Source organism: Triticum aestivum, chromosome 6D, assembly GCF_018294505.1.
Source record: "Triticum aestivum cultivar Chinese Spring chromosome 6D, IWGSC CS RefSeq v2.1, whole genome shotgun sequence".
NCBI classification, from domain to species: Eukaryota; Viridiplantae; Streptophyta; class Magnoliopsida; order Poales; family Poaceae; genus Triticum; species Triticum aestivum.
In genome coordinates this window covers 375,959,344-375,981,677 of record NC_057811.1, presented here as the reverse complement: position 1 = coordinate 375,981,677, position 22,334 = coordinate 375,959,344, and positions in this window count along the sequence as shown.

The following is a 22,334-nucleotide window of genomic DNA, read 5'->3' as shown; positions in this document are numbered from 1 at the left end:
CGACAACAATGTCTACCGGGCGTGTATTCGGCACGGCATGATAAGGTAGTTTATCTTGCGAATCTAGCTGGATTATCTCACGGAATGTCTGTCGGTTTTTGTGATTTCATTTTTCTAAGCTAAGCGGACAAGATCGAACTACATATGGTGTGGGCCGCATAGTTCTTGACTTTAATTATTTTTCAAAACAGAGGCAAAAATTAATTAAACCAAAAAATTGCCCCGTTAATTAATGAAAAAACGGAAAACATACAATCAACCACATGCGGACTACTCACAGAGTATGTAACCCTAGCATTGCACGGCCAGCCGTACAATCATACCTAAGACGCAACGATCACCAAACCCCACACTATTACATCGCAGAACCCCTAATGAGAGTATCTCGGCCCAAGACCACGAACACCAATAATTCCACATAGACAAGTCATGCCATATGGACCACCCAAAAGACTAATTACCATCCATCAAGCAGTTGCAGACGTCTTTCCTGTGACGCCGCTCTTCTTGTTTTTGTTCCTGAGAGTGCTCGAACCAAGTTAATCGTCTAGTTTACCCCAAATCTTACAGGCGGACACACCCGCTCGTTCGGTACTCTAGGCCCGCCAAACTGTTTTTTTGTGACGGTTTGTTGGTTTTTTTCTTTCTTTATTACATTTTTCATTCTTTTTCCTTTTTATTTTTTATAAAATATTCATGAAATTTTTAGTTTTATGAACTTTTTGAAAATCACAATAAAAAATCAAAATTTTGAAACGTTATTCAAATTTGCAAAAAAAAAATCATAAAGTTTTTCGAATTTGTGAACTTTTTTCATTTTCGCAAACTTTTTTCAAGTTAACTTATCTCAATTTTTGTGAACCTTTTCAAATTCATAAGAAAATCATTTTCATGAACTTTTTTCAAATTTATGAACTATTTCAAGTCATCGGTCAACTCAGTCGCCGATCAATGGTTAACTGGTCCACTTGTCAATTGTCAATTGGTGAAGGAGTCGGCGGGAACGTGCTTATTTTTCTTTCTTACACTGGCTCACCCTTCTCGTGTTTTGTTGGGCGGCCCGTGCACCTGTCCGTGTGAGCGCCAGTTAGGAAGCGGGCACCATCGCCACCAGCGTCATATAGGAGGTATCTGGGTTTGGGGGACCGATTAGTTGGTGGATACCCCTACGGGTCGGTTGAAGCGGGTGCGCGTGGGCGTGCCGGGATGTGCCGCGTGATGCGCTCAGCCGCTGCCACGTGTCATGGGCTACACAGACGTTGTTCTTTTACCTCGACATGTGTATTTGGTTCTGAGCCGCCGCCGCTAGTCTTTGTCATCATCATCATAGCCATCTATATCAACCTTAGCCACCGCCATTTCCCATCTCCATAGCCACAATGTCATCACCACCATAGTTCTCAGCAATCTAGTCTTTTTTTTATGTGTTCTTCATGTGATCTGATCTTCATGTGTCAATAGTTTGGTAAGGTCATGGGTTGAGGCAAGGGCATTGCAACCCGATGTATTTGTTGGAAGGATCAATGGAAGTACTTTGAGTTAAGCGTATCGTATGTGTAACATAAAATTGTTCTATAGTTGTTAGGGCATATTTCTCCCTTACAGATTTTGGTGATTGATGACAACGCTTTTGCGGACTAATCGTGTGCATTGAGCATTTCAAATATTCGATCATATGGCACAAGACGATTTATTCCCCTCGGTGATATAGAGTGAAGACGGTTGTTTCTGGCGTTTCTTTTCGGTGGATTTGAGTCGTAGAAAACCATACTATTAAGAGGGATCCGCTTCAAAAAGGTTTGGGTGAAATCAACATGTACACATACTCTTATGCACCCACTCTCCTTTCCCGCAACTTTAGAGTTTCCACTGTTTTCCGTCTTAGGAGTTTTTGAATCTTCTAAGCTGGGGCGGTAGTCCCGCTTGTGCGGTACTTCCGCAGTCTAGTGTCGTGGACACTACCGCTCATCTTTAGGCTACTGGACTCCTTCTCGCTTCACGGTAGTTGGGTGGTAGTAGAGCAGTAGTACAGCTCGCGCGGTACTATGGCGCTACTACTACCCCACTACCGATGTCTTTTTTTATAGTACAGAGGTTTAAGCGGTAGTTGGACGGTAGTACCGCTCGTGCGGTACTTCCGCTTTCTTATTACCACACGCACTTCCGCTTATCCGAATGGATTCTATACTCCTTTTCCACTCCAAGATAGTAGAGCGGTAGTAAGGCGCGGTAGTACCGCTTTATGCGGTACTGCCGTCCTACCCGTCATCTACTACCGCTAGTTCTCTATGTCCTCAGACACTTAGCGGCAGTACCGCTGGTGGGGACGGTAGTACCACTCCGGTGGCACTACCGCTCCTGGACTTGAGTTCTCTCAGTGCTACACCTAGAACTACCGCTTGTGTGCGGGCTGTGGGCAGATAACGGTTGGATTTGCCCCACCTATATAAAGGGGGTCTTCTTCCCAAGGAGACTCACCTCTTATCCCCCAAGCTCCATTGTTGCCCTAAAGCTCATTTTCGCCCGATCGATCTCCCTAGCCAATAAAACTTGTTGTTGCTCTAGGGTTTGGAGGAGAAGGCATTGAAAGATCGAGGATGCCGCCTAGAGGGGGGCGCTTTAAAATAATTACGGTTTAGGCTTGAACAAATGCGGAATAAACCTAGCGGTTAATTTGTCAAGCACAAAACCTACAACAACTAGGCTCACCTATCTGTACCAACAACTTATGCTAAGCAAGATAAACAACTAAGTGATAGCAAGATATATAACATGAAATACTATGGCTATCACAAAGTAAAGTGCATAAGTAAAGGGCTCGGGTAAGAGATAACCGAGGTACCTGGAGACGACGATGTATCCCGAAGTTCACACCCTTGTGGATGCTAATCTCCATTTGAAGTGGTGTGGAGGCACAATGCTCCCCAAGAACCCACTAGGGCCACCGTAATCTCCTCACGCCCTCGCACAATGCAAGATGCCGTGATTCCACTAAGGGACCCTTGAGGGCGGTTGAGGGAGTCCTGGACTAAGGGGTCCTTGGGCGTCCGACCTGTTGGACATGGGCCGGACTAATGGGCTGTGAAGATACAAGACCGAAGACTCTACCCGTGTCCGGATGGGACTCTCCTTGGCGTGGAAGGCAAGCTTGGTGACCAAATATGAAGATTCCTTTCTCTGTAACCAACTTTGTACAACCCTAGTCCCCTCCGGTGTCTATATAAACCGGAGGGCTTAGTCCGAAGAAGGATAAGGGTAGTCATAGTCATACAGGCTAGACTTCTAGGGTTTTAGCCATTACGATCTCGTGGTAGATTAACTCTTGTAATACTCATATTCATCAAGATCAATCAAGCAGGAAGTAGGGTATTACCTCCATAGAGAGGGCCTGAACCTGGGTAAATATTGTGTCCCCCGTCTCCTGTTACCATCGACCTTAGACGCACAGTTCGGGACCCCCTACCCGAGATCCGCCGGTTTTGACACCGACATTGGTTCTTTCATTGAGAGTTCCGTTGTGTCGTCGTCAAGAGGTTCGATGGCCCCGTCAATCATCTACAACAACATTGTCCAGGGAGAAACCTTCCTCCCTGGACAGATCTTCGTATTCGGCGGCTTCGCACTGCGGGCCAACTCGCTTGGCCATCTAGAGCAGATCGACAGCTACGCCCCTGGCCATCAGGTCAGATTCAGAAGCTTGAACTACGTTGCGGACATCCGCGGAGACTTGATCTTCGACGGGTTCGAGACTGCGGCGGTCGCTCCCTGTCACCTCGATGAACATGACTTAAATCTGTCATCAGACCACATCCAGGAGATAGCGCCTGCAACTGCTCTGGCCCTAGATCCAGAGCAGATCACGCCACCCGAGGACGGGAGGCTCAACCCCGCCACGGAGGCCGCAGATTCAACGGTGTTGGAGCCGCACACAGATCCAGCCTCAAAAGAGATCTGTGTTACCGGAACCTCAGACATGTTTCCGGCTATAGGTTCCGAGGCATGTGCGTCCGCGCACGACGAGCTTGATCGGGCGTCGATCGTCGAATTCAGCTCCGCGGACATCTTTTGGCACTCGCCTTTAGGCAATGTGCTAAACTCATTAAGAACACTCTCCTTAGTGGGGGAATCACAGCCGAATTATATCCGGTTCAAACCGGAGGCTGATGACGGAGAATTTTGCTTCCCACCCACTGCCCACTTCATAGTCACTGTCGAGGACCTAACTGACATGCTCGATTACGGCTCCGAAGACATCGACGCTATGAACGACGATGCCGGAGAAGAGGAGGCCCAAAACCCGCCGTTTACCGGACGTTGGACGGCCACCTCCTCGTATGACCTATACATGATGGACACACCTGAAGAGAACAAGGGCGACAACAAGAAGGACCCAGCTGAGGATAAACCTCCTGAGATACCACCAAAGCGCCGGCGTCAATAGCGCCGCTCTAAATCACGCCACAACAAAGATAGTAACACCGGCACAGGAGAAGATAACACTCCGGACGGTGCCGAAGATAATGAAGACCCCGTTAAGGCAACTTCTGAACGAGAAGAACAGGAAGACGGGCAAGTTAGCCCTGGTGAACAGGCCACACACGAAGACTCGGAGGACAGTAATTATCTTCCGCTCTCCGAGGATGAGGTGAGCCTCGGCACCGAAGATTTTATCATGCCTCAGGAACCTCTCGAGCAGGAGCGCTTTAAGCGCCAGCTAATAGCAACTGCAAGGAGCCTGAAAAAGAAGCAGCAGCAGCTTCAAGCTGATCAAGATCTGATCAACGATAGATGGACCGATGTCCTGGCAGCCGAGGAATACGGCCTCAAGCGCCCAGCCAAAAGTTACCCGAAGCGCAAATTGCTACCTCAGTTCGATGATGAGGCGCTGAAGCCCGTACCATCATCGCGCAATGCGGCTGACTGACCACCACGTGGTCGGGATAAAGCGGCAACTCAAGCCGAACACCAGCCGTAAAGGCAGAGATAAAACAGCTCGGGGACATACATACGACCTACGGCAAGACTTGGACAACAGAGCAGGTCAGAACAGATCAATCTATGGATCACGGGGACGTGCCCCGACACGCGACAACGGCTACCCGGCCAGACGCAACAATTATACCCACGCCCGGGCTGAGAACCGTAGACGGACTTCATCCGAACTACGTCGTGACGTGGCCCGATATAGAGGTGCCGCACACCCCCTTTGCTTCACTGACGAGGTAATTGAGCATGAATTCCCAGAGGGGTTTAAACCCGTAAACATCGAGTCATACGATGGGACAACAGACCCCGCAGTATGGATCAAGGATTTTCTTCTTCACATTCATATGGCCCGCGGTGATGACCTCCATGCCATCAAATACCTCCCACTAAAACTCAAAGGACCAGCCCGACATTGGTTGAACAGTCTGCCCGAAAACTCCATCGGCAGCTGGGAGGACTTGGAAGAGGCCTTCCTTGACAACTTCCAAGGTACATATGTTCGACCTCCGAATGGCGATGACTTAAGTCACATAATTCAACAACCCGGAGAGTCAGCCAGGAAACTCTGGACTAGGTTCTTAACTAAAAAGAACCGGATCGTCGACTGTCCGGATGCCGAAGCCCTGGCGGCCTTTAAACACAGCATCCGAGACGAATGGCTCGCCCGACACCTCGGCCAAGAAAAGCCGAAGTCCATGGCAGCCCTTACGGCACTTATGACCCGCGTTTGAGCGGGCGAAGATAGCTGGCTAGCCCGTAGCAATAACAATGCAAGCGAACCTGGCACTACGAAAGCCAGAAAGAGCAACGGCAAGCCGCGACGCAACAGACACAAGCGTCAAAACAATGGTGATAATACCGATGACACAGCGGTCAACACCGGATTCAGCGGCTCCAAGTCCGGCCAGCGGAAGAAGCCGTTCAAAAGGAACAGTTCGGGCCCATCCAGCTTGGACCGCATACTCGGTCGCCCATGCCAGATACATGGCACCCCCGACAAACCAGCCAATCACACCAACAGAGACTGTTGGGTTTTTAAACAGGTCGGCAAGTTAAATGCCGAGAACAAGGAGAAGGGGTCGCAAAGCAAAGACGATGACGAGGAGCCCCGACCACCGAACACAGGGGGCAGAAGAAGTTTCCCCCCAAGTAAAAACGGTGAACATGATATACGCTACCCACATCCCCAAGAGGGAACGCAAGCGCGCGCTCAGGGACGTCTATGCAATGGAGCCAGTCGCCCCAAAGTTCAACCCATGGTCTTCCTGCCCGATCACTTTTGATCGCAGGGATCATCCGACCAGTATCCGTCATGGCTGTTCAGCCGCACTGGTCCTCGACCCAATCATTGATGGATTTGACCTCACGCGGGTCCTTATGGACGGTGGTAGCAGCCTGAACCTGCTCTATCAGGATACAACGCGCAAAATGGGCATTAATCCCTCAAGAATTAAGCCCACAAGGACTACCTTCAAAGGAGTAATACCAGGTGTAGAGGCCCGCTGCACAGGCTCAATCACACTAGAGGTTGTCTTCGGATCTCCGGACAACTTCCGAAGCGAAGAACTGATCTTCGATATTGTTCCCTTTCGCATCGGCTATCACGCACTGCTAGGACGAACCGCATTCGCGCGCTTCAACGCGGTGCCACACTATGCTTATCTTAAGCTCAAGATGCCCGGACCACGCGGTGTCATAACAGTCAATGGAAACACGAAATGCTCCCTCCGTACCGAGGAGCACACCGCTGCGTTAGTAGCAGAAGTACAGAGCGGCCTTCTCAAACGGAACCTTAGTTCGTCGGCCGAGCTCCCGGACACCGTCAAACGAGTCTGGACTACTCCGCAGCTAGACAGCCCAGCTCGTCAAGAGCTCGACTAGCAAATTGGCCTCCGTCCCAGTCCCACCCAAGTGGCGGCATTCGTACCGCGCGTACATAATTACACACTCAAAAAACCATGGGCGTAGACGGAGGCATAACTAGCTTGTGATCCATAATACGTCTCGACCACTCCTGGACACACATACTTTCAATTTTTCTTTCTTTTCGGTCTCTTTTCCGCAGGTTTCTTCTGGCGACCTGATCATCGGTCCTCTCGACAAGATGGATACACCAAGATGGCGAGAAGCACTAGTGTACAAGGGAATTCCTAGGTGGTCTCTTTAACGATCACTCTACCTACTTTCAAGACCCGCACGCAGCTCTCCCTTGGTTGTGGCATGTTAAATAGCCCGGATGCTTATCGCACCACTTGTAAAAATACGCTTTGACGTATTAATGAAACTATAATGGAAACAGTTAGCGGCCCAACTTCTGCGGCACTAGCTTACTATCCCTTTTTCCTTTTTTCTTCTTGAAAATCTTTTCAAGTTGCGCCCGTACACTTTGGTACGCTTTAATCTGCCAGGGGCTTCATTGCGGCCCATAATACGGCAACAAAGTCCGAACACTCTTTACAGAAGAGTTCGACACCCCGAATTTAGCATTATATGCATTGGCTCCGAATCATGTCTTTGGTCAATAGTTGGGTTGCCCGGCTCCTGTGCTTACTACCTTACGTTCCGCTATATTGGCTAGGGTAGTAAAGGGAGAACTACTGCGATTGTGTCCCGGTTTATCCGGATGAGCACCTGAGTAGAGAAAGCCAAAAAACTGACTGTCATGATGCGGCGAGAGCCGGTCAGCTCTTCGGAGGTTTCAAATCTTTAGCGATTTTTCCGCATTATGCGAGGAATCGGCTCTTACCCGACCACGTGTTTACAGTACCCTAGTTCGGATACTAGGGGCTGCGCCTAAATTTTCATTGTCAAACTCATATGGCTAAGTGAGGGTGATAAAGCCAAATAGTCTGATTGCCTGGTTCGTTGCGCTAAACACCTCCTTCAAGGACCAAACAATTGGATCAAGAGTGTTTAGATTTCATCTCGAACACCCCCGTACTACCTACGTGGGGGCTGAAGCCGACGACTGGGCAACTCTCAAAATTTCATAAACACGGCTGCACAGGAGGTAAAATAGTAAACAGGCATTATATTACATAGTCGAACTTGTTTCATAATACAGAGCGAGATAATACGAATGTATTCATTCAAAGATTACATCTCTCGTACATTGCTCCGCCACAATGCGGGATCCCTCCAGGACATCGCTGAAATATCGGTCGGGCGTGTGGTGCTCCTTGCCTGCGGGCGGTCCCTTGATCGCGACCGTGACATCATTCATCTTCTCCCATTGCATCTTGACACGGGCGAAGGCCATCCGCGCACCTTCGATGCAGACCGACCGCTTGATGGCGTCAAGCCGAGGGCAGGCATCCACTAGCCGCTTCACGAGCCCAAAGTAGCTGCTGGGTATGGCCTCGGCAGGCCACAACCCGGATTATTAAGTCCTTCATGGCCAGTTCGGCCACCCTGTGCACTTTGACCAGCTGTTTCAGCTGATCGCTAAAGGGCACCGGATGTTCTGGCGGAAGGTATTGCGACCAGAACAGCTTCTCTGTCAAGCTCCCTTCTTCGGCTTGGAAGACTTCCGCAGCGTCAGACACGCTGCACGGCAGATCCGCAAACGCCCCTGGAGAACTCCAAATCCTGGTCAGTAAGAGATATCTCTTCTTCACATACTTGCTTTGCATAATAAAAGCCTTACCTGCCGCGATCTTCTTGGCCTCTTGGATTTCTTGGAGGGTGCCTTGGGCTTTGGCCCGGGCCTCTTGCGCGCTTTGGCGGGCCTTCGCGAGTTCGGACTCCTGGCCCGCATACTGGCTCTCCAAGGAGTCGTACTTCTTCAAGGCGTCCTGGAGCTCCTGTTGGACCTCCTCAACCCTGGCCTCGTGCTTCTTCCGGGCAGGTTGTTCCTTCGCCACCCTCTCCTCGGCCTCGGCCAGCGCCTTCTTGAGGGTTTCAACCTCAGTGGCCGCTCCTACAAATATCATAGCACAATGGTCAGTACACATCATTTATTCTTTTTCTGAACATACAGCAAGCGATCACATACCTTGCTCCTTCTCGAGCTGTTTCTTTGCTTGGCCGAGCTCTTCCTCGGCCCGCTTCAGACTCTGCTTTAGTCCAGAGACCTCAGTAGCATGAGAGGTTGCGGCTAGCAACGACGCCTGCTTATTCACATAATACATATTTAGTTAGTTTCCTGCGAAAATTACTTGATCCTTGATACGTCTCCAACGTATCTATAATTTATGAAGTATTCATGCTATTATATTATCTGTTTTGGATGTTTATGGGCTTTACTAAACACTTTTATATTATTTTTGGGACTAACCTATTAACCGGAGGTCCAGCCCAAATTGCTGTTTTCTTGCCTATTTCAATGTTTCGAAGAAAAGGAATATCAAACGGAGTCCAAACGGAATGAAACCTTCGGGAGAGTTATTTTTGGAACGGAAGCAATCCAGGAGACTTGGAGTAGACGTCAGGGAAGCTTTGAGGAAGCCACGAGGCAGGGAGGCGCGCCCCCACCCTCGTGGGCCCCTCGTGGCTCCCCTGACCGACTTCTTTCTCCTATATATGTCCATATACCCTAAAAACATCGGGAAGCAGAATTGATCGGGAGTTCCGCCGCCGCAAGCCTCTGTAGCCACCGAAAACCAATCTAGACCCATTTCGGCACCCTACCGGAGGGGGGAATCCTTCTCCGGTGGCCATCTTCATCATCTCGGCGCTCTCCATGACGAGGAGGGAGTAGTTCACCCTCGGGGCTGAGGGTATGTACTAGTAGCTATGTGTTTGATCTCTCTCTCTCTCTCTCGTGTTCTTGAGATGGTACGATCTTGATGTATCGCGAGCTTTGCTATTATAGTTGGATCTTATGATGTTTCTCCCCCTCTACTCTCTTTTAATGGATTGAGTTTTCCCTTTGAAGTTATCTTATCGGATTGATTCTTTAAGGATTTGAGAACACTTTATGTATGTCTTGCATGTGCTTATCTGTGGTGACAATGGGATATTCACGTGATCCACTTGATGTATGTTTTGGTGATCAACTTGCGGGTTCCGCTCGTGAACTTATGCATAGGGGTTGGCACACGTTTTCGTCTTGATTCTCCGGTAGAAACTTTGGGTCACTCTTTGAAGTTCTATGTGTTGGTTGAATAGATGAATCTGAGATTGTTTGATGCATATCGTATAATCATACCCACGGATACTTGAGGTGACATTGGAGTATCTAGGTGACATTAGGGTTTTGGTTGATTTGTGTCTTAAGGTGTTATTCTAGTACGAACTCTATGATAGATCGATCCGAAAGAATAACTTTGAGGTGGTTTCGTACCCTACAATAATCTCTTCGTTTGTTCTCCGCTATTAGTGACTTTGGAGTGACTCTTTGTTGCATGTTGAGGGATAGTTATATGATCCAATTATGTTATTATTGTTGAGAGAACTTGCACTAGTGAAAGTATGAACCCTAGGCCTTGTTTCAACGCATTGCAATACCGTTTACGCTCACTTTTATCCTTAGTTACCTTGCTGTTTTTATAATTTCAGATTACAAAAACCTATATCTACCATCCATATTGCACTTGTATCACCATCTCTTCGCCGAACTAGTGCACCTATACAATTTACCATTGTATTGGGTGTGTTGGGGACACAAGAGACTCATTGTTATTTGGTTGCAGGGTTGTTTGAGATAGACCATCTTCATCCTACGCCTCCCACGGATTGATAAACCTTAGGTCATCCACTTGAGGGAAATTTGCTACTGTCCTACAAACCTCTGCACTTGGAGGCCCAACAATGTCTACAAGAAGAAGGTTGTGTAGTAGACATCAAGCAGTTTCTGGCGCCGTTGCCGGGGAGGTGAGTGCTTGAAGGTATATCTTTAGATCTTGCAATCGAATCTTTTAGTTTCTTGTTTTATCACTAGTTTAGTCTATAAAAGAAAACTACAAAAAAATGGAATTGAGGGTGCCTCATATGCTTCATCTTTTTAATATCTTTCATGAGAATAAGGATTCCGACAATAGTGCTCAATTGCTAGAGGAAGAATTCATTAGAATGTTTGGCACTAAATCTTTGAATGATGAGCATGATTGCAATGTTGTTAGTATGAACTCTTTGAATATCCATAGTACTAATGATGATTGCACTAGTCCTGATGAAAATGTCTCTTATAAGCATGTCAACTTTTGTGGAGTGCATAGAGTTTGCAAGTACACACCAAATAGGGAAGATAGATTTTGCAAGAGGTATAAGTATTTAGAAACTAAATGGTTGCAAGAGAGGCTAGATGTTTGTGCTGAAAATTTAAAATTTCTTCGCCATACTTGTGAACTTTGCAATGAACATGGTCATTTAAATCTCCAATGCAAATTGTTTCATGATCGTATCGTGTCCAAAAATTGTGATGATTTGATTTCCCTTGCACATCATAATGAACTTAGTTTGCTTTTGGGTTATGAAGAAATGAAACGTATAACTAAGAATATTCCAGAATATAACCTTGAGAAATTCCTCGATATTGATCTAGAAGAATTTTTTATGTATTGTGCGGTGAATTGCATTGAAAATCCTTATATTGCCAATTACATAAAGAAAAGAAAACAAATAGAGATGAAGAGAATACTAATGAAAGGGAAGAGACTTCCCAATATCCTCCTATTATTTCTTATGATGAATCAGGTAACGAGGAGGAGCCTTCTATTCAACCAATCTCATTAATAAGGAGCTCCAAAAAGAGGATTGAACCCACACATAATGTGAAGAATAAAAAGAAAAGACAGAGTAGCAAAGGTGAAAAGGTATCCCTCCCAAATGATGTTGCTCCTATTACTCTTTGAATATCCATGGTACTAATGATAATTGCTATACTATTGGTGCTATCCATACTATTAATGATGAGAGTGATTATGCTTATGATATGAAAAGGCCCAAGCTTGGGGATGCTATGTTTGATGAGAATGAAATGTTTGAGAATATATTTGCTGAAATTAATGTTTGTCCCAAGCTTGGGGATGCTATGTTTAATGATGATGATATTTTTAGCCTCCCAAGTTTTGATATGCAAATTTGTTATGATGATAGCATGCCTCCTACTTATGATGATTATATTGATGAAAGTGGGTTTGGAAGAGTGTCAACTTTAGGAAGTAATGATCCCACTATTTTGGAGGATGTTGAATCTTATTGTGATAATTACGAAAGTGGATTTGAAGAGGTCATGACTTTATTTAGTAATGATTCCACTATCTTGGAAGAGGTTTCAATTGTTTATGATGAGAACAAAGTTGCTACCTATGATGATTATTGTGATGACACTTATGCTATAAAAAGTAGTGATGATTATATTTATAAAACTTGTCATGATTATGATTACCCTTTTTCTGAATGTTATTCTTTCAATGTGGAAACAATTTATAGTATTCGGGTTTCTTATGATACTCCCACTATTCCGAATGAGAAGAATTTTGCTTATGTGGAGAGTAGTAAATTTTCTATGCTTGTAGATCATGAAAAGAATGCTTTAGGTGCTGGTTATATTGTTGAATACATTCATGATGCTACTGAAAATTATTATGAGGGAGGAATATATGCTTGTAGGAATTGCAATAATATCAAGCTTCCTCTCTATGTGCTTAAAGTTTTAAAGTTATGCTTGTTTTGCCTTCCTATGCTAGTTGATTATTGTTCCCATAAACTGTTTGATCACAAAATCCCTATGCATAGGAAGTGGGTTATACTTAATGTGCTAGTCATATTCTTCATGATGCTCTCTTTATGTTTCAATTCTTATCTTTTATGTGAGCATCATTGAAATCATCATGCCTAGCTAGGGGCGTTAAACGTTAGCGCTTGTTGGGAGACAACCCAATCTTATTTTTGTTCCTTGATTTTTGCTCCTTTTTAGAAATAAATAATCTATCTAGCATCTGGTTAGATGTGGTTTTATGTTTTAATTAGTGTTTGTGCCAAGTCGAACCTTTGGGAAGACTTGGGTGAAGTCTTTATGATCATGCTGTAAAAAACAGAAACTTTAGCGCTCACGAGATTATATGCCATTTTTTTATTGGAGAGTTATTTTAGGTTGATTCTTTTTGAAGATGATTAATAGACAAATTCCTCACGTCCACCAATTTATTTCAGAATTTTTGGAGTTCCAGAAGTATACGTTTGATACAGATTACTACAGACTGTTCTGTTTTTGACAGATTCTGTTTTCATTGTGTTGTTTGCTTATTTCGATGAATCTATGAGTAGTATCGGAGGGTATGAACCATAGAGAAGTTGGAATACAGTAGATATAACACCAATATGAATTTATAATGAGTTCACAACAGTACCAAAAGTGGTGATTTATTTTCTTATACTAACGGAGCTTATGAGTTTTCTGTTAAGTTTTGTGTTGTGAAGTTTTCAAGTTTTGGGTAAAGATTCGATGGACTATGGAATAAGGAGTGGAAAGAGCCTAAGCTTGGGGATTCCCAAGGCACCCCAAGGTAATATTCAAGGACAACTAAGAGCCTAAGCTTGGGGATGCCCCGGATGGCATCCCCTCTTTCGTCTTCGTTCATCGGTAACTTTACTTGGAGCTATATTTTTATTCACCACATGATATGTGTTTTGCTTGGAGCGTCAATTTATTTTGTTAGTATTTTCTTGATGTTATTTAGAACAATGTTTTGCATCTTTTACTTCAATAAAAGTGGCATTGATAGCCTTTACTATGCCTATTTTACAAGTCTTCATGTTGCTGTTTGAAAACAGAAAGTTTACCGCTGTTGCAAAAATTCCCTAGAAAATTAAGAATGTGATAAAATGTTGAAACCTTTTTCATAATAAGCTCTGATAAATTTACTACATTGGGAATTTTCTTTCATAATTTTTGGAGCTAGGGAAGTATGGATCTTGCTGCATTCTTTACAGACTGTCCTGTTTAGGCAGATTGCTGTTATGTTTGCATTGTTTGCATATGTTTGCTTCTTTAATGATTCTATTTAAGGATAGGACTATTAAATATGCAGAGGCATTTAGTATGCAATGTTTAATAATAATTTTAGTGATTTGCTACAGTAGAGTATGATAAGGTTTTTGCATTGGTTTTTACTAACTTATCTCATGAGTTCTTGTTGAGTTTTGTGTGGATGAAGCTTTTGAGATTTAGGGAGACCGTGATATGAGAGGAATTAAGGAGACACAAAAGCTCAAGCTTGGGTATGCCCAAGGCATCCCAAGATAATTTTTCAAGAAGTCTCAAGCGTCTAAGCTTGGGGATGCCCCGGTTGCATCCCACCTTTCTTCTTCGACAACTATCGGTTAGTATCGGTTGATCCTAAGTTTTTGCTTCTTCACGTGACGTTTGCTATTCTTAGAATGTCATTTTATTTTGTTTTGCTTGCTGTTTGAATAAAATATCAAGATCTGAAATTCTTAAATGAGAGAGAGAGTCTTCACATAGCTACATAATTATTTAACTACTCATTGATCTTCACTTATATCTTTTTGGAGTAGTTTGTCATTTACTCGTGTGCTTCACTTATATCCTATGAGTAAATAGTTGAATGATTTGAATATCATAAATCTGAAATTATATATGTTTCATATGCTTATCCCATGGGGAGTGATGACTTCACATATAAGAAGTAGATGTGGTAAATTTATTGAAGGTTAGCAAACATTGTATTGGTCACTTGAACAATTCATGAAATAATATTGAGGGAAGAGAGATTTCACATATAAATATACTATCTTGGACATCTTTTGTAATTGTGAGCACTCATTAAAATATGACATGTTAAAAGGTTGGTGTTGGACAAGGAAGACAACGTAATGGGTTGTGTTTTCTTATATCTGAAATAAAGTATATTGTCATGGATCATCCAACATGTTGAGCTTGCCTTTCTCCCTCATGCTAGCCAATTCTTTGCACCAAGTAGAGATACTACTTGTGCTTCCAAACATCCCTTAAACCAGTATTGCCATGAGAGTCCACCATACCTACCTATGGATTGAGTAAGATCCTTCAAGTAAGTTGTCATCGGTGCATGCAATAAAAATTGCTCTCTAAATATGTATGATCTATTAGTGTGGAGAAAATAAGCTTTGTACGATCTTGTGATGTGGAAGCAATAAAAGCGACGGACTGCATAATAAAGGTCCCTATCACAAGTGGCAATATAAAGTGACGTTCTTTCGCATTAAGATTTTGTGCATCCAACTATAAAAGCGCATGACAACCTCTGCTTCCCTCTGCGAAGGGCCTATCTTTTATTCTTGTCTTATGCCTTATGCAAGAGTCATGGTGATCTTCACCTTTCCTTTTTACATTTTATCCTTTGGCAAGCACTATATATATATATATATATATATATATATATATATATATATATATATATATATATATATATCCAATTGGATGTGAGGCATCATGAACTATTATTGTTGACATTACCCTTGAGGTAAAAGGTTGGGAGGCGAATCTATAAGCCCCTATCTTTCTCTGTGTCTGATTAAAACTTTGAACCCATAAATATCATGTGAGTGTTAGCAATTGTGAAAGATTAAATGATAGTTGAGTATGTAAGTTTGCTGAATCAAAGCTCTGACATAGACCCTTCCTGAAAATAAGATGAATTGTAATTGTTTGATGACTAATAACACGGTTTGTTAGTTTTCAAGAAAGTTTATGATCTATACTTTAACATGTGAATAGTTTGTTACTTGATCATGAAAAGTCTTATGAGTTGAGCTACTGTTATGATATATAATGATGCTAGAAAAGGTGATTGAAATTATCATTGATCAAACTTGTGCACCTGCTAGCATTCACACTTTATAAATTAGTTCTTTTATCATTTACCTACTCAAGGACGAGCAGGAATTAAGCTTGGGGATGCTGATACGTCTCCAACGTATCTATAATTTATGAAGTATTCATGCTATTATATTATCTCTTTTAGATGTTCATGGGCTATACTAAACACTTTTATATTATTTTTGGGACTAACCTATTAACCGGAGGCTGATAACCCACAAGTATAGGGGATCAATTGTAGCCTCTTTCGATAAGTAAGAATGTCGAACCCAACGAGGAGCTAAAGGTAGAACAAATATTCCCTCAAGTTCTATCGACCACCGATACAACTCTACGCACGCTTAACGTTCGCTTTACCTAGAACAAGTATGAAACTAGAAGTACTTTGTAGGTGTTTTTGGATAGGTTTGCAAGAATATAAAGAGCACGTAAATAAAAAGTAGGGGCTGTTTAGATAAAGACACAACTAAATTAGTTTTAGTAAAGAGCTTTTTGTCACGAGAAAGTTATTTGTCCCTAGGTAATCGGTAACTAGAAGGTAATCATTATTGCAATTTTATCTGAGGGAGAGGCATAAGCTAACATACTTTCTCTTCTTGGATCATATGCACTTATGATTGGAACTCTAGCAAGCATCCGCAACTACTAAAGATCATTAAGGTAAAACCCAACCATAGCATTAAAGCATCAAGTCCCCTTTATCCCATACGCAAACAACCTACTTACTCGGGTCTGTGCTTCTGTCACTCACGCCACCCACCATAAGCAAATCATGAACATATTGCAAACCCTACAGGGGGGATCCCTCACGCTTGCGCGACACGGAGAGCACCATAGGACAACACCAGTAATAAAACATGCAACTCAAACCAATCACGATCATCAATTAACCCATAGGGCAAAACGGATCTACTCAAACATCATAGGATAGCCATACATCATTGGGAAATAATATATAGTGTTGAGCACCATGTTTAAGTAGAGATTACAGCGGGTAAAAGAGGGGTTACACCGCTGCATAGAGGGGGGAAGAGTTGGTGATGACGGCGGTGAAGTTGTTGGTGTAGATTGCGGTGACGATGATGGCCCCGGTGGCACTCCGGTGCCACCTGAAGCGAGGGGGAGAGAGCCCCCCTCCTTCTTCTTCTTCCTTAACCTTCTCCCTAGATGGGAGAAGGGTTTCCCCTCTAGTCCATGGTCTCCATGGCATGGGAGGGGCGAGAGCCCCTCCGAGATTGGATCTGTCTCTTTGTCTCTCTCTGTTTCTGCGCTATGGGATTCTGCCCTTTCACCGTTTCTTATATATCCGGAGATCCGTAACTCCGATTGGATTGAAACCTTCGCCCAGATTTTCTCCGAAAATTAGCTTTCTTGCGGCCAAAGAAGAGCAGCAACCGCCTTACAGGGGGGCCACGAGGGTCAGGGGCGCGCCCCCTGCCTTGTGACCACCTCGGGCACCGTCTCGCGTTGATTCTTCTTCCGATATTTCCCAAATATTCCAAAAATATTCTCCGTCTGTTTTTATCCCGTTTGGACTCCATTTGATATGGGGTTTCTGCGAAACAAAAATATGCAACAAACAGGAACTGGCACTAGGCACTGGATCAATATGTTAGTCCCAAATATAGTATGAAAAGTTGCCAAAAGTATATGAAATTTGTATAATATTGGCATGGAACAATCAAAAATTATAGATACGACGGAGACATATCAGCATCCCCAAGCTTAATTCCTGCTCGTCCTCGAGTAGGTAAATGATAAAAAGATAATTTTTGATGTGGAATGCTACCTAGCATAATCTTGATCATGTAATCTAATCATGGCATGAATATTAAGACACGAGTGATTCAAAGCAATAGTCTATCATTTGACATTAAGACAATAATACTTCAAGCATACTAACCAAGCAATTATGTCCTATCAAAATAACATAGCCAAAGAAAGCTCATCCCTCAAAATCATATAGTGTGGCTATGCTCCATCTTCACCACACAAAGCATTCAAATCATGCACAACCCCGATGACAAGCCGAGCAATTGGTTCATACTTTTTAACGCGCTTCAGCCTTTTCAACCCTCACGCAATACATGAGCGCAAGCCATGGACGTAGCACTATGGGTGGAATATAATATGATGATGGAGGTTTGTGTGATAAGACAAAAAAGGAGAAAGTCTCACATCGACGCGGCTAATCAACGAGCTATGGAGATACCCATCAATTGATGTCAATGTGAGGAGTAGGGATTGCCATGCAACGGATGCACTAGAGCTATAAGTGTATGAAAGCTCAAACTGAAACTAAGTGGGTGTGCATCCAACTTGCTTGCTCATGAGGACCTAGAGCATTTGAGGAAGCCCATCATTGGAATATACAAGCCAAGTTCTATAATGAAAATTCCCACTAGTATATGAAAGTGATAACTCAAGAGACTTTCTATATGAAGAACATGGTGCTACTCTGAAGCACAAGTGTGGTAAAAGGATAGTAACATTCCCCCTTCTCTCTTTTTCTCTCATTTTTTTTGTTTTTTTCTTTTATTTTTCTTTTCTTTTTTTGGTGGGCTTCTTTGGCCTCTTTTTTTATTTGGGCTTCTTTGGACTCTTTTATTTTTTTAAAGTCCGGAGTCTCATCCCGACTTGTGGGGGAATCATAGTCTCCATCATCCTTTCCTCACTGGGGCAATGCTCTAATAATGATGATCATCACACTTTTATTTACTTACAACTCAATATTACAACTCGATGCTAGAACAAAGACATGACTCTATATGAATGCCTCCGGCGGTGTACCGGGATGTGCAATGATCTAGCGTAGTAATGACATCAAAAAATGGACAAGCCATGAAAACATCATGCTAGCTATCTTACGATCATGCAAAGCTATTTGACAATAAATGCTCAAGTCATGTATATGATGATGATGGAAGTTGCATGGCAATATATCTCGGAATGGCTATGGAAATGCCATGATAGGTAGGTATGGTGGCTGTTTTGAGGAAGATATAAGGAGGTTTATGTGTGATAGAGTGTATCGTATCACGGGGTTTGGATGCACCGGCGAAGTTTGCACCAACTCTCAAGGTGAGAAAGGGCAATGCACGGTACCGAAGAGGCTAGCAATGATGGAAGGGTGAGAGTGCGTATAATCCATGGACTCACATTAGTCATAAAGAACTCATATACTTATTGCAAAAGTTTATTAGCCCTCGAAGCAAAGTACTACTACGCATGCCCCTAGGGGGATAGATTGGTAGGAAAAGACCATCGCTCGTCCCCGACCGCCACTCATAAGGAAGACAATCAATAAATACCTCATGCTCCAACTTCGTTACATAACGGTTCACCATACGTGCATGCTACGGGACTTGCAAACCTCAACACAAGTATTTCTCAATTTCACAATTACTCAACTAGCACGACTCTAATATCACCACCTTTATATCGCAAAACTATTGCAAGGAATCAAACATATCATATTTAGTGATCTACAAGTTTTATGTAGGATTTTATGACTAACCATGTGAATGACCAATTCCTGTCATCTCTCTAAATAGATATAAGTGAAGCAAGAGAGTTTAATTCTTTCTACAAAGATATGCCCACGCTCTAACAAATATAAGTGAAGCAAAAGAGCATTCTACAAATGGCGGTTTTCTATGTGAAGAGAAACAGGCAATCCAAACTTCAAATGATATAAGTGAAGCACATGAAGCATTCTATAAAGCCATACTCAAAAGATATAAGTGAAGTGCAAAGAGCATTCTATCAATCAACCAAGGACTATCTCATACCAGCATGGTGCATAAAAGAAAAGTAAAAACTAAATGCAAAAGACGCTCCAAGATCTGCACATATCACATGAATGAAACGAATCCGAAAACATACCGATACTTGTCGAAGAAAGATGGGATGCCTTCCGAGGCATCCCCAAGCTTAGACGCTTGAGTCTCCTTGAATATTTACTTGGGGTTCCTTGGGCATCCCCAAGCTTGAGCTCTTGCCTCTCCTTCTTATCCTCATATCGAGACATCCTCGATCTTCGAACACTTCATCCACACAAAACTCAACAGAAAACTCGGTAAGATCCGTTAGTATAATAAAGCAAATCACTATTCTAGGTACTGTTGAAAACCAATTCATATTTTGTTTTTGCATGGTATCTACTGTAATATAACTTTTCCATGGCTTAATCAACTGATAGAAATTGATAGTTTCATCAAAACAAGCAAACTATGCATCAAAAACAGAATCTGTCTTAAACAGGACAGTCTGTAATAATCTGAACATTCACCATACTTATGGTACTCCAAAAATTCTACCAAAATTAGGAAAAATAAAAACTTTGTATAGAAAGACAGTGCAAAAAGTTTCAGAACCATTTGACGTTCCAGTAAAAAATTTAAAATCGCGCACTACAGCCAAAGTTTCTGATTCTGCACCGCACAAACCAACAAGCAATGTAAACATCCTAAAGGAAAATCTTGGCACATTATTTTTATAATGCAATGGAATTGTACAAGGGGATAACTATTTTTGTTGAAAAGTTTCTGTAATCAAGAGTCACAAAGTTTCCATGGGCATGAACAAAGTTCAAGGCTAGCTCCCATTTTAACAATGCTCGTCTTTCTCACTTTCGCTTTTCTTTTTGAAAAAGTTTTAGGTTCCCCTATTTATTTTTTTGTTTTTAAACTATATAAAAGCACTCAACAAAAATAAATGACTCTCTAAAACTTCCGGGTTTTCTCCCTGGCAGCGCTTTCTTTAAAGCCATTAAGCTAGGCATATAGTGCTCAAGTAATGGATCCACCCGGATCCCAAGGTATATCAAATCCAATTTTAATTGGCAATGATTTGGCATTTAGTAGTGAGCACAAAGCAACATATATCAAGCAATGACGAAGTCTAACTCTCTTCCTATGCATCGGCATATAATACAAGAACAATTCATGCACATCAAGTAAAGGCCAATACATAGTATAAACAGTTTCTTGCAATTTTATCGTGTTGGAAACATAGAGAGGTGGAGATGTAGTCTGTCTCTCATAATAATTGCAAGTAGGAGCAGCAAGCACATGCATATTACATTCATCAAAATCATCATGTGCAACGGTAAAATGCAACCCATCAACATAATCCTTAATAAGAGCAAACTTCTTCGATATAGTGTAGTTTGGAGAATTCAAAAGGATAATAGGACTATCATCCGAGGTTGCAATAGCAACAATTTCATGTTTAACATAAGGAACTATAGCAAGTTCATCTGCATAAGCATAATTCATATTGGCATCTTGGCCACAAGCATAGCAAGCATCATCAAAAAGGCATATTTCAAAAGAATCAACGGGATCATAACAATCATCCTTCGGTAAGCATGAAGGGAAATTAAACAATGTATGAGTTGAAGAGTTACTCTCATTAGAAGGTGGGCACGCGTAGCTAATCCGCTCTTCCTCCTTTTGTTCTTCGCTCTCCTCATCATCCTTTTCATCCAATGAGCTCACAATTTCATCAATTTCTTCTTCCATAGACTCCTGCAAAATATTAATCTCTTCTTGGACAGCGGAGACTCTCTCAATAAAATCATCAATATCGGAATTGAATTCATAATTCTCATAGCAATATTTAAGGATAGCTAAATTTTCAGGTCTATAAACTAAATCATCAAGATTTTCACACTCTTTAAACAAAGACTCGATTTCATAAGCACCCATAAAAGCAACGAATTCTTCTATTTGTTCCACATCATAGTAATCATATATACCATTAGCATAAGAAGCCAAGGTTTTATCATCATTAAATTTGCATGAAAAGGGAAGGTGTGGAGCCTTCATCCTAGAGCAACAAGTGGAATCATATCTCAAGCATAGTTCCCGAGCATACCAATGCAACATATGAATTTGATCCCATAATAGTTTCCCTTTTTGAGTCAAGCGATAATCCCTAAAGTATTCACGTTGATCCAACGTGTTTACATAATTGAACGGGGTTTTCTCAGGATTATCAAAGTAGTACATAATATTTTTCACATAACCAACATCGAGGGTTTTAGGAGGTTCCCCATCTCCATGAGTAGCAAGTACACCTAATTTTTTTGGTATTTCGTGTTCCATATCCATAACTAAAGATAGAGAACAACTTAGAACAACAAATAAAAATTACATAGTGATAAAGCAAACAAGCACACACGAGAATATTCACCCCACGCTATAACTCCCCAGCAGCGGCGCCAGAAAAAGGTCTTGATAACCCACAAGTATAGGGGATCAATTGTATCCTCTTTCGATAAGTAAGAGTGTCGAACCCAATGAGGAGCTAAAGGTAGAACAAATATTCCCTCAAGTTCTATCGACCACCGATACAACTCTACGCACGCTTAACGTTCGCTTTACCTAGAACAAGTATGAAACTAGAAGTACTTTGTAGGTGTTTTTGGATAGGTTTGCAAGAATATAAAGAGCACATAAATAAAAAGTAGGGGCTGTTTAGATAAAGACACAACTAAATTAGTTTTAGTAAAGAGCTTTTTGTCACGAGAAAGTTATTTGTCCCTAGGCAATCGATAACTAGACTGGTAATCATTATT